The sequence below is a fragment of the Coregonus lavaretus genome (genome assembly GCF_964263955.1).
Source record: "Coregonus lavaretus genome assembly, chromosome: 7".
Classification (NCBI taxonomy): Eukaryota; Metazoa; Chordata; class Actinopteri; order Salmoniformes; family Salmonidae; genus Coregonus; species Coregonus lavaretus.
In genome coordinates this window covers 61,278,557-61,296,347 of record NC_139994.1, presented here as the reverse complement: position 1 = coordinate 61,296,347, position 17,791 = coordinate 61,278,557, and the positions used below count along the sequence as shown (strand labels likewise).

General features: G+C 44.7%; 1 protein-coding gene across 3 annotated transcripts in view; it reads right to left on the bottom strand.

Moving 5' to 3' along the window:
• Positions 1-17,791, bottom strand: part of stim2b (stromal interaction molecule 2b) — an 84,976-nt gene that overhangs the window by 26,899 nt on the left and 40,286 nt on the right. Inside the window, exon 1 of one of the 3 annotated variants that reach the window (XM_084165663.1) lies at positions 16,396-16,527. The exons of the other annotated variants lie outside the window; for them this stretch is intronic. The gene's annotated coding sequence lies outside the window, so the exon portion shown is untranslated. Of the gene's footprint in view, positions 1-16,395; positions 16,528-17,791 lie in introns of those variants that run through there. 3 annotated transcript variants of the gene reach the window in all.

The window sequence follows — 17,791 nt, the reverse complement described above, 5'->3', positions numbered from 1 at the left end:
ATTTAAGCATGGTATGCAAGGCATTATCGCATCCTGTCAAAAACATCACCTGGGATACCCTCTCCCAGCAATGTTTCCATTTTACTGTATGCCGTTGATATTCCACTCACATCCTAAGAGGCCACGTTGTTTTCATTTGTGTTTTAGAGAATCCTACAGCAAATAAGTCCAACGGTACAGCCTTTCCCTTTCTAAAGGACAGTGTGAGCTGGGCCTGAGACAAACTGTCTGTACGAGTGCCACACACATTCTCCATACACGCCAATGGAACACACACTCACAAAAGCATGCCTACGTATCGGCTATAACCGCACAAAAGTGCACACACACACACACACACACACACACACTGTGCACGACTGTGAGCAGACACATGCACAGCTGACAACCTAGACACAGCTGATTATGTAGTGTATACTGTACATGGACCAGTCATTACTCTAAACCAGACTGTGTTAGTCAGGACAGACAGGCTACTGAGTGCAGTGTCAAACCAGCTGGGATCTATAGAATGAGACTCTCTCTCTTTAAACAATATTCCACTGGATACAGTGAGTAAGGAATTATCTGTTGAACAAAACACACGCACGCACACACACACACAAACGTAAACACTGCATCAAAGTAACGATTAAGGTCCATCCATCTATCCATTCTCATTCGGAAGGCAGCTCTTGTACTCCCACTTCACAAAAGGTGGTGAACCTTGTGACCTAGACGACTATCGCCCTATTGCAAAACTTTCTTGCGTAGCTAAAATATTATATTGAACAAAAATATAAAACGTAAAGTGTTGGTCCCATGTTTCATGAGCTGAAATAAAAGATCCCAGAAATGTTCCATATGCACAAAAAGCTTATTTCTCTTAAATTTGTTCCACAATCTGCTTCTTCACCAGCCACCTGGACAGCTGCTGAAACTGTGGGTTTGCACAACCGAAGAATTTCTGCACAAACTGTCAGAAACCGTCTCAGAGAAGCTCATCTGCGTGCTCGTTGTCCTCACCAGGGTCTTGACCTGGCTGCAGTTCGGCGTCGTAACCAACTTCAGTGGGCAAATGCTCACTTTCGATGGCCACTGTTCTGATCCACACCCAGTCATGTGAAATCCATAGATCAGGGCTTAATGAATTCATTTCAATTGACCAATTTCCTTATATGAACTGTAACAAATATTTGAAATTGTTGCATTTATATCTCTGTTCAATGTAGAAATCTTGATTCATTCTCAGCTAAGATCTTTCTCATCTATGAATTGTATTCTGAATGTTCATCAGTCTGGTGTTCGACCAGGTCATAGCACTATCTCTGCTGCATCCCTTGTTATAAATGATGTGGTTAACTGTATGGATAAAAAGGCAACATGGTGCTGCCCTCTTCATTGACCTGTCAAAAGGACTTCGATACTGTTGATCACTCATTGCTAATTCAGAGGCTTTCTTCAATTGGCCTAGACCAGGCTGCATGCACCTGGTTTAGAAACTACTTGACAGATAGAACTCAATGCATGTCTACAGATGGTGTTCAATCAAGTTTTCTGAATTTAATAAAAGGTGTCACAGAGGGATCAGTTCTGGGTCCAGTACTTTTTTACTGTATACATTAACAATATTGGCTTGTCTGTCAAAAACATTACCCTGCACCTGTGTGTGGACGATACTGTTGCGTATTCCAGTCTGCTTTCATTGTTTTACAGGAAACCTTTGACCTTAAATTAGTATTGAATGCGGGTAAAACAAAGAAGATGTTTTCTAGAGCACACAAAAATGTATCTAATGATTTAAGCATATGTACCTTGGATGGTGCCCACATTGATCATGTCCCTGCTTACAAATATCTGGGCATTTCCACTGTTTACTTTCAGTTTCTTTGTTCCATACATCGGGTGCAATCTTCAGAGTTCCCTACATATGAATGTATTGGTGCCTTTCAGTAGTTCAGAGTGTTGATTGAGTACCTCTTTGCTGAGGAATGTGATTGTTTTTCATGAGTGTGCTTATTTCAAAAAAAAAATGTATTTGTTTATGTATTTCCAATGTGTAATTTGTTGTGTAATATTTGTAAGACGCAGGACTCCTTGCAGACGAGACCTTGGTCTCAATGCGACTCCCTGTTAAAATAAAGGTCAAATGGGGCCTCCCGAGTGGCGCAGCGGTCAATGTGTCGGAGGAAACACCGTACACCGTACACCGTACGTGTTATGTAGCTCAGCTGGTAGAGCACGGCGCTTGTAACGCCAAGGTAGTGGGTTCGATCCCCGGGACCACCCATACACAAAAAAAAAAATGTATGCACGCATGACTGTAAGTCGCTTTGGATAAAAGCGTCTGCTAAATGGCATATTATTATTATTATTATAAGGCACTGCGTCGCATCGTTACTACAGACCCGGGTTCATTCCCGGGCTGTGCCACAACTGGCCGTGGCCGGGAGTCCCATAGGACGGCGCACAATTGGCTCAGCGTCGTCCGGGGGGGGGGGGCCTTTACTTGGCTCATCACAACCTAGCGACTCCTTGTGGCGGGCCGGGTGCCTGCAGGCTGACCCCGGTCGCCAGTTGAACGGTGTTTCCTCCGACACATTTGTGCAGCTGGCTTCCGGGTTAAGCTGGCGGGTGTTAAGGAGCACGGTTAGGCGGGTCATGTTTCAGAGGACGCATGACTCCATCTTCTCTCAATTGCAGCGATAAGACAAGATCGAAATTGGGGAGAAAAGGGGGGGGGGGGGGGTAAAATACCAACAATATTTACAAAATAAAATGCATACCATTAGTAACATATTGCTTAGGTTAGACAGTTACAGTTCAAAGTAAGTATAGACTGCGTAGGCAGGGTAAGATGTGTTCTTTATGTAGGATCTGTTTACTGAAACAAGACATGACACGTTAGCTTTAGCGTTGCTGCTTGTTGCTAACGGATACTTTTTTTTTTTTTTTTTGACCCCTTTTTCTCCCCAATTTCGTGAGTTCCAATTGGTAGTTAAAGTCTTGTCCCATCGCTGCAACTCCCGTACGGACTCCGGAGAGGCGAAGGTCGAGAGCCGTGCGTCCTCCGAAACACAACCCAGCCGAGCCGCACTGCTTCTTGACACAATGCCCACTTAACCCGGAAGACAGCCGCACCAATGTGTCGGAGGAAACACCGTACACCGTACGTGTTATTAAAGATCATATGCTTGCAATGCCAAGGCCAATCTAAAAAATAATAATAATGTCAGAGAAACGTAAAAGCGGTAATTCCCCGAAAAAAAGATTGTGCACGTCAATGACCCTCCCGCTCAATCAGTTTCAGCTAGCAGCTGGTTTTTCCTGCAGTCAGAGCATCACTATTTTATGAATAAAACAACATGTCTAAGAAACGTAAAAGTGCCGATGACTCATCATCAAAAAAGAAAGTAAGGCTACATCTCGAGAGTTATCTTAACTTTGGTTTTATTGAAGGACAGGACAGGACTCGGCCAGAATGTGTCATTTGTGGCGAGAAGATAGCTAATGACAGCATGAAGCCAAGCAAAATGCAACGACACCAGGAAACAAAACACCAGGAGACTATTGGTGAAGGTCAGGATTTATTTGAGAGGAAGAATAAGTTGGCACTATTAAAAAGATCCACAGACATCAGAAAAGCATTTGAAAGAGCAGGCAGTGATTTACACAGAGCCACGGAGGCGTCATTTGAGTGTTCGCTATTAATTGCCAAGGCTAAAAGCCGCACAATATTGGAGAGCAGCTAATCAAACCCGCCTGCCTGAAAATTGTAGAGATGCTGTGTGGTCCCACTCTCTGACAACACTGTCAAAGACAGACTTGATCAAATGGCTGGGGATTGTCAAAACCAGCTGCACGAGAAGCTTCGGAATGTTCCCTTTGCCATTCAGTTGGATGAAACAACAACAGTGTCAGACGAATCCGTGCTCATCGTTTATGTACAATATATTGACGGTGATGACTTGAAACAAGACATTGCTATGTCTACCAATCTAGCCACAACAACAACAGGCCAATATATTTTTATAGCTATGGACTCATATCTCTCGTCCAACAACCTGCCCTACGAGAATATTGTTGCATGCTGCACTGATGGGGCTGCAGCGTTGATGGGCAAAAACAAGGGATTTAACAGCCGATTGAAGGAAAAAGCCCCGGGGTTCGCAATTTTCCACTGCATGCTACATCGCCAAGCATTGGCCAGTAAAGAACTTTCGGAAGGCCTTAGTAACACCCTGGCAACTGTTGTTAAAGTTGTAAACTTCATTAAGGCTCGCCCTACTAACAAGTGACTGTTTGCCCAGCTGTGTGAGGATGAAGCGCATCAAACACTGCTGTTACACACAGAGGTACGCTGGTTGTCACTGGACAAGTGCGTTTTATGGAACTGCAGGAAAAAATAAAAGGAATTCTTGCAAGATCACAATCGACCACTGTGCAAACAGCTGACTGATGCGTTTTGGATCAAAACGGCATACCTAGCGGATACATTCACTCTCTACAATGAGACAAACAAGCGGATGCAGGGTCCTGAATCAAACGTCATGCATTGCAAAGACGCCCTCAACGCTTTTGTGCGGAAACTGGAGTACAGAGTTCGAAAAATGTCAAAAGGGAGCTACAACAATTTCCACTGTTGATGAAACAGTCTGGTGGCACTGTGCCTGCGTCTTTACGCCCTGAGTTTACCATGCACATGAACAAGCTTCGGGAGGAAATTAAATCCTGTTTTGCCGATGTTGACGAATACTTATCAAAGGAATCGTGGGTGATGGACCCTTACATTTGCAGTCTCGAGGACGTGGAATACCTCGGCTGTGAAGATGAGCTTGCTGACCTTCAAGCCGATTCTGTGTCAAATAAATATTTCCACGAGAACGGATACAAAAAGTTTTGGATTGTCAAAGGACACGGTGTTGCACCCACACTGGCCAATCACGCAGCTACAAGAGTTATTCTACCATTCAGCACTACGTACCTGTCTGAGACGGCCTTCAGCGCGCTTGGAACAATAAAAACAAAAGGCCGTAACAGGCTCCATGTCCACCAGGACTTTAGGCTGGCTGACACTAGCATCACACCTGACATCCCATCCCTGGTCAGAGGTATGCAGGCCCCAAGGTGGCCATTAGTTTTTTAAGGAAGGAAAAAGTTATTGATTGTAACTTACTGTTTGTTATTGTTACTTATTGTTATTTTTTATAACACATACATTACAGCTGTGTAAAAACTGCCCCGTTTCAGTGTATTGGTCTGAGGGAGACCTAGGACAGAGCTATATAGGTGCTGTTAATCACTTATTACGCTGATAATTAATCATTTTTATTATTTTGGTAACAATGTGTGTGTATAGGCCTACAGTTAATTATACACAAAGATAACCAGGGCAAACCAAAGACAAAAGGAAAGAAAAACTATAATAATTAATTGATGTACATTTTTGCCAATAAAGATTTGGAATGAATCACTTTATTATTTTGGTGTGTGTGTGGGGGGGGGCTCAGCTTTTCTTAGATACAAGCGGGGGGGGCTCCAAGGAAAAAAGGTTGGCAACCACTGCCTTAGACCACTGTGCCACTCGGGAGGCCCGCTAACGGAGACTTTTGATTGGACCACAGCCCAGGCTAAGCTCAGGTGAGAGGACACTGGGTAAGAAGCCCATGTTACTTGGCAAAACTATTGGCAAGGGTGCGTGATTGGACAATATCGCTTAACTGGAAAATAGATTTGATTGGACAAAACTGCTGTTGAGTGTTCCATACTGTATGTTTCAAGAACACAACTAGGATATGATAAAAACATATATATATATCATATGTTCAGTAAATCATTGACATAATAATCAAAGTAATGTAGCTAAAATCACAGAAATAATCAAATGAAACTTGTCATGAAGACAAAGGTTTTTTGAAGGAGGCTTAGCATACCTAAATGATGTTTTTACAAAGGTTACATAATCTATTTGCTTAGCAGGTGTCCTCCGTCATAGCAATTTACATATTTACATAGCATCTATTTGGCTATCTGGTGATATCTTAAGCACGACTTCTAGCTAAGTGCATTCACTATTGCGTCAGTGTGACAACAACCATTGCTCTGGTCTCATGTCCAACTCCCTCACCACTTCTCCTCACAGCAAAGACATGTCATGTTGTCCACCAGAGGAAAGAGATGGTGATGAAGGTTCATGTTTTATCGCTGTTCAAGGTATTACAAAAAAAACCTGAAGGCCTTGTACAGTAATTACTATTTTGTTTCAGTTGAGCGGAATTTGAGAAAGGTGTTTTAAGTTATTATCAAAAGCCTTGGAAAAGAACAATGGAACTTTCAGACTGACATCTCTCTGGGTAGGCCACCTGCTGCAATTCAGGAAAACAAAACAGAAAATCATATTCCCATTCCTCTCAGATATCATATTTTCAGTGTGTGTGTGTGTCACATCATTCTCAGTGCGCGAGTGTATGTGTGTCTGTGTGTGTATGACGTTTTGACCCTACAATGACCCATGTGACAGGAAGTGAAGTGATCCGTGGTGACACTGGGTTCCAGGGGACACATGTTAAATAAAAACACCCGTCAGAATACGACCCAAAAGGGGGTAAGGTTTTAGCACTGTGAGCTAAAAATAGACCCTGGAAACCAGTTGTCAGGACATGGCTTATCTTGTAAAACCTCAACAATGGAAGAGGTCTCCCGCTCGCTCGCTCTCTCTCACAACACGAAGGAAACAGCTTGTTTCAGAGCAAACGTGTGCTGTAGTCCTCTGAAGTCCTGTCACAACTAAAGCAGATCTCCTGCCAATATGAAACTATGCAAAACATCTGCAGTAAAAATGTCCCATCTGAACTTCTGAAGAAAGATGTCCTGGCTGCATATGAAAACATCTGAATGTATTAAGTATTGCTGACATAGCAGGTAGAACTGGTTCTGGTGCTGTTTGCAAAAGGTGTGAAACACTGAGTCTAATTTGAAAGTAATGTGGGTTTATGACGACACATCTCTTAGTGGGGTTTTATCAGGACCCGTCGTTTAGAAAGACAACTTCCTGTGTGTGGAGGTTGTCTGGTGGCACGCCATCTCTGACCTCACAGGAAAATCTATAAACTCAGCGCTCGCAGGGCCACAAAGAATTCTGGGTGAGTGGGCGGCAAGATGAATGGAAAGAAGGAATTCTATTTCGAGATGAATCGAAACCTCTTGTTGATGTCATGTGAGATGTGTGTTGGTTGCTTGCGCTGTTTGTTGTCCCTGGTGTTGCTGTTTGTTGTCCCTGGTGTTGCCACGTTGCGTTTGTTGTCCCTGGTGTTGCCGTGTTGCATATGTTGTCCCTGGTGTTGCATTGGTTGTCCCTGGTGTTGCCGTGTTGCGTTTGTTGTCCCTGGTGTTGCGTTTGCTGTCCCTGGTGTTGCCGTGTTGCGTTTGTTGTCCCTGGTGTTGCATTTGTTGTCGCTGGTGTTGCGTTTGTTGTCCCTGGTGTTGCCATGTTGCGTTGGTTGTCCCTGGTGTTGCCGTGTTGCGTTTGTTGTCCCTGGTGTTGTGTTTGTTGTCCCTGGTGTTGCCGTGTTGTGTTTGTTGTCCCTGGTGTTGCCGTGTTGCGTTTGTTGTCCCAGGTGTTGCGTTGGTTGTCCCTGGTGTTGCCGTGTTACGTTTGTTGTCCCTGGTGTTACCTTGTTGCGTTCTAACTGATACAGTATACCGGTTCTCCTTATGTTAACGACAATATAAATGATTGAAGTTATTAAAATGACATTCTAATTCTCCTCCCCATTTATATAAATAAACCACCATAACAGAGAGAAAAGCTATAGTCAGCACATCAAAATATTTTATCATTGAAAAACACCTCTTTATTAGAAGGTAAAAGAACATCAACGTCAAAGAGCTGAAGCAAAGAGTAGCAGTAGTAAGTAAGCACCACGTCTACTCAGACAGCTAATACCAGACTAATTAACTGGGACCTAGTCATTGACTGGCGAGCTAAAGGAAAAAGCATTGTAATTCTCATTCTGTAGTTGTCAGACACACATACATACACACACATTGTACACGAACATGTGATCTCACACACATACACACAAACTTATTAACAACACAAGCATGCGCACAGAGACACCGGGGACGCTGGGTCCCTATGGGCAGGGGAACTGGATCTGCGTGTGGTTGTGGGTTCCGGTGGTTGGTGTAGATTATGTGGCGGTGAGAGGGGATCAGGGAGAAAAAAAAGAGGTCAAACGCCATTTTGCCTGAAACAGACAAATATTACCTCACATGCAACACAAGGGAGAGGGTCCTTCTACTTGTCAGGAGACACACACATATGGTCTCACGTAACCTCTAGAAGAGACACGCCATGCTAACCTAAAATGGCATTAATCTACCCAACTATAGCAGACACATAGGTCCATTGTATTTGATACCGAAAGAGACATAGCCTTTCACAACAGACCTTCCTCCAATGTAGCATGGCCAAACATTGCGCTATTCACCAGAAATTAATGTGACTTCATTCATTGGCTTAGCTAGTATCATCCAATGACAACATGACATCTATACTTTACTCTCACCTGTCCGTAAACACGTTCATAGACATCACTGCATTATGTTAACACATTCTAATCCCTTAACTCAATATTGGATCTACCGTAATCTAAGGATTAGGAGTTTCTGGAGAGTTGGAGCCGTGGGCCTAGCCAAACAGAGGATTGGGTTAACAATACATCCTACAGTACCAAGACAATAATAGCATGTGTGCATATGGATACAAGGGGCGTGACGTCAACTTGGAACAAACTAGCGCCCTGTCAACCGTCACCATATGGCAGTGTCATAACTCAACTGGACAGGCCAGCCACTCTTAAAGAACAGTAAATAAAGATTCTCAAGGGTCTACTATTTCAGGTCATCAGCACAGCTATTAAGACACATTTCATTAGCCAGCTAGTCGTTAACCGCCGGCTAGCTGGGACCGAGAGACAGAGAGGGGAGAGCGGGGGAGAGAGAGAGAGAGAGAGAGAGAGAGAGAGAGCGGGTAGAGGGAGAGAGAGAGAGAGCAGGGAGAGAGAGAGAGGGGGGGGGGGAGAGCGAGAGCGGGGAGAGAGAGCGAGAGCGGTGAGAGAGAGCGGGGAGAGAGAGCGAGAGCGGGGAGAGAGAGAGAGAGAGAGAACAAGGAGGGAGAGAGAGAGAGCGGGGAGGGAGAGAGAGAGCGAGAGAGCGGGGAGGGAGAGAGAGAGCGAGAGAGCGGGGAGAGAGAGAACGAGGAGGGAGAGAGAGAGAGAGAGCGGGGAGGGAGAGAGAGAGAGCGGGGAGAGAGAGAGAGAGAACGAGGAGGGAGAGAGAGAGAGAGAGAACGAGGAGGGAGAGAGGGAGAGAGAGAGAGAGTAAAATTACACAAATGTATGGCAGTCACTCAACTTGCACAAGCGCTTAAAATCCAGAGGTACATGTGTCAAATTGAACACTGGTCTTCCACATAGCACTTCTCCTCACAGGAACAAACACCTGACACTGGTCTTCCACTTTGCATTTCTAAGCACAGGAACAAACACCTGATACTGGTCTTCCACTTAGCACTTCTAAGCACAGGAACAAACACGGAGACTTACAGTTTCTCTTAGAGTTCCAATTACTGCAAACTTAAATATTTTCCAAAGAAATTCTGCCAAATCCAGAGACCATAAAACTGAAGTTGGACTTGACAAGTGGAACAAAAAGCACATTGTTGAATATCCTATTGAGAAAAACATGTGTTAAAGATTTCAATGTTCCTGTGTGCTGGGATTGTGGTTATGGCTGTGACGGTCATGGAATTTTGGATGACGGTTATTGGCCAGCCAAATGACCGTGGTCACGATAATAACCGTTCAAATAGCTTTTTTTTTTTTTTTTAAGGCCCACATTTTCTCCGCTCCTGACTGTATGTGCTGCAATAGAAATAGAATGAATAGAACAGGCATCCCCGTTCAAGTCAATGATGGCATAATGGGTGGACTGTACTCATAGGAGCAGAGCAGGAAGTAAAAGCAGGAAGAGTACTGTGATTTGTTGACTCAACTCAACTGAAATTACAGAAAATACATTCCACTGTATCAGTTAACATATATATACACATATACACACACACACACACACACACACACACACACACACACATATATACTGTGCCTTCGGAAAGTATTCAGACCCCTTGACTTCTTCCACATTTTGTTACGTTACAGCTTTATTCTAAAATGGATTAAATAAAATAAAATCCTCAGCAATCTACACACAATACCCCATAATGACAAAACATAAATACGTTATTTACATAAGTATTCTGAACATTTGCTATGAGACTCAAAATTGAGCTCAGGTGCATCCTGTTTCCATTGATCATCCTTGAGATGTTTCTACAACTTCATTGGGGTCCACCTGTGGTAAATTCAATTGATTGGACATGATTTGGAAAGGCACATACCTGCCTATATAAGGTCCCACAGTTGATAGTGCATGTCAGAGCAAATACCAAGCCATGAGGTTGAAGGAATTGTCCATAGAGCTCCGAGACAGGATTGTGTCGAGGCACAGACCTGGGGAAGGGCACCAAAAAATGTCTGCATCATTGAAGGTCCCCAAGAACACAGTGGCCTCCATCATTCTTAAATGGAAGAAGTTTGGAACCACCAAGACTCTTCCTAGAGCTAGTCGCCCGGCCAAACTGAGCAATCGGGGGAGAAGGGCCTTGGTTAGGGAGGTGACCAAGAACCCGATGGTCACTCTGACAGAGCTCCAGAGTTCCTCTGTGAAGATGGGAGAACCTTCCAGAAGGACAACCATCTGTGCAGAACTCCACCAATCAGGCCTTTATGGTAGAGTGACGAGACGGAAGCCACTCCTTAGTAAAAGGCACATGACAGCCCGCTTGGAGTTTGCCAAAAGGCACCTAAAGACTCTCAGACCATGAGAAACAAGATTATCTGGTCTGATGAAACCAAGATTGAACTCTTTAGCCTGAATGCCAAGCATCACATCTGGAAGAAATTTGGCACCATCCCTAGGGTGAATAATGGAGGTGGCAGCATCATGCTGTGGGGATGTTTTTCAGCGGCAGGAACTGGGAGACTAATCAGGATCGAGGGCAAAGATTAACGGAGCAAAGTACAGAGAGATCCTTGATTAAAACCTACTCCAGAGCACTCAGGACCTCAGACTGGGGCAAAGGTTCACCTTCCAATAGGACAACGACCCTAAGCACACAGCCAAGACAACGTAGGAGTGGCTTCGTGACAAGTCTCTGAATGTGCTTGAGTGGCCTAGCCAGAGCCCGGACTTGAACCCAATCTAACATCTCTGGAGAGACCTGAAAATAGCTGTGGAGCGACGCTCCCCATCCAACCTGACAGAGCTTGAGAGGATCTGCAGAGAAGAATGGGAGAAACTCCCCAAATACAGGTGTGCCAAGCTTCTAGCGCAATACCCATGTAATCACTGGCAAAGGCGATTCAACAAAGTACTGAGTAAAGGGTCTGAATACTTATGTAAATGTGATATTTCAGCTTCTTATTTTTAATAAATTAGCAAACATTTCTAAAAATCTGTTTTTGCTTTGTCATTATGGGGTATTGTCTGTAGATTGATGAGGATGGATCAACAACATTGTAGTTACTCCACAATACTAACCTAAATGACAGAGTGAAAAGAAGGAAGCCTGTACAGAATAAAAACATTTCAAAACATGCATTCTGTTTGCAACAAGGCACTAAAGTAAAACTGCAAAAAATGTGGCAAAGAAATGTAATTTATGTCCTGAATACAAAGCGCTATGTTTGGGGCAAATCCAACACAACACATCCCTAAGTACCACTCTTCATATTTTCAAGCATGGTGGTGGCTGCATCATGTTATGGGTATGCTTGTAATCGTTAAGGACTGGGGAGTTTTTCCAGGATAAAAAAGAAACTGAATGGAGCTAAGCACAGGCAAAATCCTAGAGGAAAACTTTGTTCAGTCTGCTTTCCAACAGACACTGGGAGACAGATTCACCTTTCAGCAGGACAATTACCTAAAACACAAGGCCAAATATACACTGGAGTTGCTTACCAAGATGACATTGAATGTTCCTGAGTGGCCTAGTTACAGTTTTGAATTAAATTGGCTTGAAAATCTACGGCAAGACTTGAAAATGGTTGTCCAGCAATGTTCAACAACCAACTTGACAGGGCTTCAATATTTTTTTAAAAGAATAATGGGAAATGAATGTACAATCCAGGTTTGCAAAGCTCTTAGAGACTTACCCAGAAAGACTCAAAGCTGTAATCACTGCCAAAGGTGATTCTAACATGTATTGACTCAGGGGGTTGAATAATTATCTAATCAATAGATATTAGTGTTTCATTTTCCATACATAAAAAATAAAACGTCCACTTTGACATTAGAGTATTTTGTGTAGATCGTTCACAAAAATGACAATTCAATCGATTTTAATCCGACTTTGTAAAGAGAGACAGTCTATATATAAATTCCCAGTAATTTATTATTTGGTAAACCACCAATACTTCCTGAAGAAGGCACAGTGATGCCGAAACGTTGGTGGTTTATCCAATAGATTACTGGGAGTTTATATTGTAGCGGTTTCAGGGGTTGTGTTGTGGATGGACGTTATGTGCCTGCAAGGTTTCTTTGTATTTTTGGCTGCCAGGACCACGGACAGCAATGCGAAGTATTCCCCCTAGAGGCAGGACCACGGACAGCTCCGGGGAAACTTCTAGACTGCAGCAGAACAGCCACACCTGTCTCCAGTTATAATCAGAGCCAAACTGCAGACCGGTGAAACCAATCAGTCTCTCTACTTTAACCACACCCTGGGTTTCTTTCTTTGTCTTTGTCTTGACCCCGGCAGGTGAAGGAGTAGGAGGCTATGGGAGGAGCAGAGCGTACGGAAGGAAAAGGAGGCTATGGGAGGAGCAGAGCGTACGGAAGGAAAAGGAGGCTATGGGAGGAGCAGAGCGTACGGAAGGAAAAGGAGGCTATGGGAGGAGCAGAGCGTACGGAAGGAAAAGGAGGCTATGGGAGAAGCAGAGCGTACGGAAGGAAAAGGAGGCTATGGGAGGAGCAGAGCGTACGGAAGGAAAAGGAGGCTATGGGAGGAGCAGAGCGTACGGAAGGAAAAGGAGGCTATGGGAGGAGCAGAGCGTACGGAAGGAAAAGGAGGCTATGGGAGGAGCAGAGCGTACGGAAGGAAAAGGAGGCTATGGGAGGAGCAGAGCGTACGGAAGGAAACGGAGGCTATGGGAGGAGCAGAGCGTACGGAAGGAAAAGGAGGCTTTAAAAGAAGAAAGGAAAATAGACTTACAAGAAGGGTTGAACTCCCTCAAAGAAAAAGCTAGGAGGACCTTCCACGGGTAGCGAAGTATTTACTTCGTTTGTTTTGGGTATGATTTGTCAAGAACACTGCCAAAGCCTGATCATAATAAACTGGTTTAACCCTTTACTTGGACTTGTGTTGTGTGTGTAAAACCTGCCTTGCAAAGAACACGAAACCATTAAAATATGTTTTTTAGAGTTTGTGACTCTTTGTTTATTCTTACAGTTTATTCGGCGTTAGTCAGCACCTCTACACTAAATAATGGTTGTGCGCCAACTCATGCTTTTTATTAATCTGATTTTGTAACACAAAAAATGTGGATAAAGTCAAGGGGTGTGAATATGTATTTATTTAACGATTATGGCGGTTACTGTATTTTCATAACGGTCTGTTATACGGTAATCGTGCCAGCCCTAGTTGTGCTGGGGCGCCACACACACACACACACACATACACACACACACACATACACACATACACACACACACACACACATACACACACATACACACACATACACACACACACACACACACACATACACACACATACACACACATACACACACACATACACACACATACACACACATACACACACATACACACACATACACACACATACACACACACACACACACACACACACATACACACACATACACACACATATACACACATATACACACACATACACACACACATACACACACATACACACACATACACACACATACATGGAATCAAAACGCACACAACACACATTCTCTCCCACACGCACACACACTTTCTGCCTCCCCCCCCCCCCCCTCTCACACAACACACATTCTCTCTCTCACGCACACACACTCACACACTCTCTTGCGCTCTCACACGTACTTTCTCCCTCACACACACACACACACACATTGCTTTCCCAGACAGGGGTCAACACTTCTTCTAAATTCACACTGGCGCAAACACAAGCCGCATTTCTCAAGTGCCAACCATACAGATGGTCAAGTTTCTCCTGTAAAACACAAGCCCCGCCGATCCCTGGCTCACACACACCACATACACACACACACACACACACATACACACACACACACACACACCTCTGCATAGTAAGGGGGATTGAGTGGCCGAAATGGCAAAGCAGCTCTGATCTAGGCTGACACAGGCTGTTACAGAAGTTTGGGTCTGAATGTGCTCTGTTGACATCAACATTTAAATACCATTTAGGTGGTCTCAGACCCCATAGGAACACACTGGAATATCCTGTATTGAAGTTAACCTACTAGTTACAAGTCAGACTTCAGGTTTAGTGATATAGAACATGATGTAGTATAGGAGTCGCTTCACCCCAATCCCACCGCCTATCACCCTCCCACCACCTATCACCCTCCCACCCTCCCACCACCACAGATCCATCATCATCATGGGCCTCCAATCCCACCGCCTATCACCCTCCCACCCTCCCACCACAGATCCATCATCATCATGGGCCTCCAATCCCACCGCCTATCACCCTCCCACCACCACAGATCCATCATCATCATGGGCCTCCAATCCCACCGCCTATCACCCTCCCACCACCACAGAACCATCATCATCATCATGGGCCTCCAATCCCACCGCCTATCACCCTCCCACCACCACAGAACCATCATCATCATCATGGGCCTCCAATCCCACCGCCTATCAACCTCCCACCACCACAGAACCATCATCATCATGGGCCTCCAATCCCACCGCCTATCAACCTTCCACCACCACAGAACCATCATCATCATCATGGGCCTCCAATCCCACCGCCTATCAACCTCCCACCACCACAGATCCATCATCATCATGGGCCTCCAATCCCACCGCCTATCACCCTCCCACCACCACAGAACCATCATCATCATGGGCCTCCAATCCCACCGCCTATCAACCTCCCACCACCACAGAACCATCATCATCATGGGTCTCCAATCCCACCGCCTATCAACCTCCCACCACCACAGAACCATCATCATCATCATGGGCCTCCAATCCCACCGCCTATCAACCTCCCACCACCACAGAACCATCATCATCATGGGCCTCCAATCCCACCGTCTATCACCCTCCCACCACCACAGAACCATCGTCATCATGGTTATGTGTCGGACCCCAATAAGACTAACTGTCACCATTGGCGTCGGCTAATGGAGATCCTAATAACTCACATCAAAATCTGCCTAGATGGGCAAAAACAAAGGAGAGAGAGGAGGAAATTAAGCGAAACGCAACGAGGCAGCACACGAGGCCTCCCGATCCAAAAACTTCCAGAAAAGGAGACACTCCTCATGGCCTGGCGCCACTGGAATGCTTGGATCAACGACGGAACAGTTGATGTGATGTGTGCAGCCAGCCGGGCAGCAAAAAAGAGAAAAGGTACAGGTGGACCTGTGACCCTAGAGATTAGTAAAGAGAGACAACTGGACAGAGAGCTAGAGAGAGAAAGAGACAGCTGGACAGAGAGCTAGAGAGAGAAAGAGACAGCTGGACAGAGAGCTAGAGAGAAAGAGACAGCTGGACAGAGAGCTAGAGCGAGAAAGAGACAGCTGGACAGAGAGCTAGAGAGAGAAAGAGACAGCTGGACAGAGAGCTAGAGAGAGAAAGAGACAGCTGGACAGAGAACTAGAGAGAAAGAGACAGCTGGACAGAGAGCTAGAGAGAGAAAGAGACAGCTGGACAGAGAGCTAGAGAGAGAAAGAGACAGCTGGACAGAGAGCTAGAGAGAAAGAGACAGCTGGACAGAGAGCTAGAGAGAGAAAGAGACAGCTGGACAGAGAGCTAGAGAGAGAAAGAGACAGCTGGACAGAGAGCTAGAGAGAAAGAGACAGCTGGACAGAGAGCTAGAGAGAGAAAGAGACAGCTGGACAGAGAGCTAGAGAGAGAAAGAGACAGCTGGACAGAGAGCTAGAGAGAGCTGGACAGCGAGAGTGCTAGAGAGAGAAAGAGAGCGAGCGAGAGACAGCTGGACAGAGAGAGCAAGAAAGAGAGAGAGAGAGAGGAGACTTACCATGAGCTGATCATCTAAACACATGATAATGTACTTACTATATGTCCAAAAAGCCCATGTAGACTACCCACAATGACAACAGTTAATAGCGGCGCCTCAAATTATATGACATTGAAGGTGCACACAAAGAGAGAAACAGGGTCACTTTTCTCGCATGTCCAATCATGGTACACAAAGTACACACAGAGAGAGAGTACAGAGAGAGAGAGAGTACACAGAGTACAGAGAGAGTACACAGAGAGAGAGTACAGAGAGAGAGAGAGTACACAGAGTACAGAGAGAGTACACAGAGAGAGAGTACAGAGAGAGAGAGAGTACACAGAGTACAGAGAGAGTACACAGAGAGAGAGTACAGAGAGAGAGAGTACACAGAGTACAGAGAGAGTACAGAGAGAGAGTACACACTAAGCACTGGGCTGAGCCTAACGGTTTCCTCATGTGTGTCATGGCCTAGGGGAGGAAGAGCCTTGTGAAGCAGCATTGAGCCAGGGTTATGATTCCCCTCCCTATGAACTCCTGAGAAAGAACATTGAATGATAATGCAGAGGGTTGTCATGCTAGCCTGGTTCCAGATGTGTTTGTGTTGCCTTGCTAACTCCTACGATCATTGTCATGCAATTCTCATATAGGAGTTGGCAAGATGACACAAACAGATATGGAACCAGGCTACTATACTACTCCTCTTCAGTGACCCCTTAGACCAGAGGTCACCAACCAGTCGATTGCATTTACATTTACATCCTTTAGCAAATGCTCTTACACAGAGCAACTTACAGTAGTGAGTGCATACATTTTCATACTAGTCCCCCGTGGGAATCGAACCCACAACCCTGACGTTGCAAGCACCATGCTCTACCAACTGAGCAACACAGGACTACTTTGCAATCAGAATAAAGGCTTGCGCTCCTTTTTTTTCGTGTTGCGCTGTTGTCGGTTGCATATTATGTGCATGGTCACTGACTTCTAAAAACTCAACCATTTAGAAGCACATGTACTGTAGACCTAAAAGTGGAACAACCAGATACACATTTTTGTCTCGTTTCAGGAAACTAGGCGTATGTCCCCATCACTATTTTACAGGGGAGGCATTTGAACGTAAACATTAAATTTTTTATCAAAATGTATTTTTTTGCAGAAATTCCTTTTGAAACATGTGAACTTTCATGTGCCTTAATAACAAACTTGTATGCCATCTGTAAATACAAATAAAATAAAATAAAATTACGAGCCTAGTTGGTTTAGCCACGGAAAAAGACAGGAAACTTCCCGCTAGCCATGATTGGCTGAGATAATGGATGGGCTGGACATACTGAGAGATGAGTTCGGATTGGTCTGCCCTGTAGCACGCTTCTGTCTATAACAAAGGGCTGCTCAGTATGTCTAGGTAATCCTTTCTAAGGTGGCTTTTTTGAAAGATATCACGAAGAACTGCAA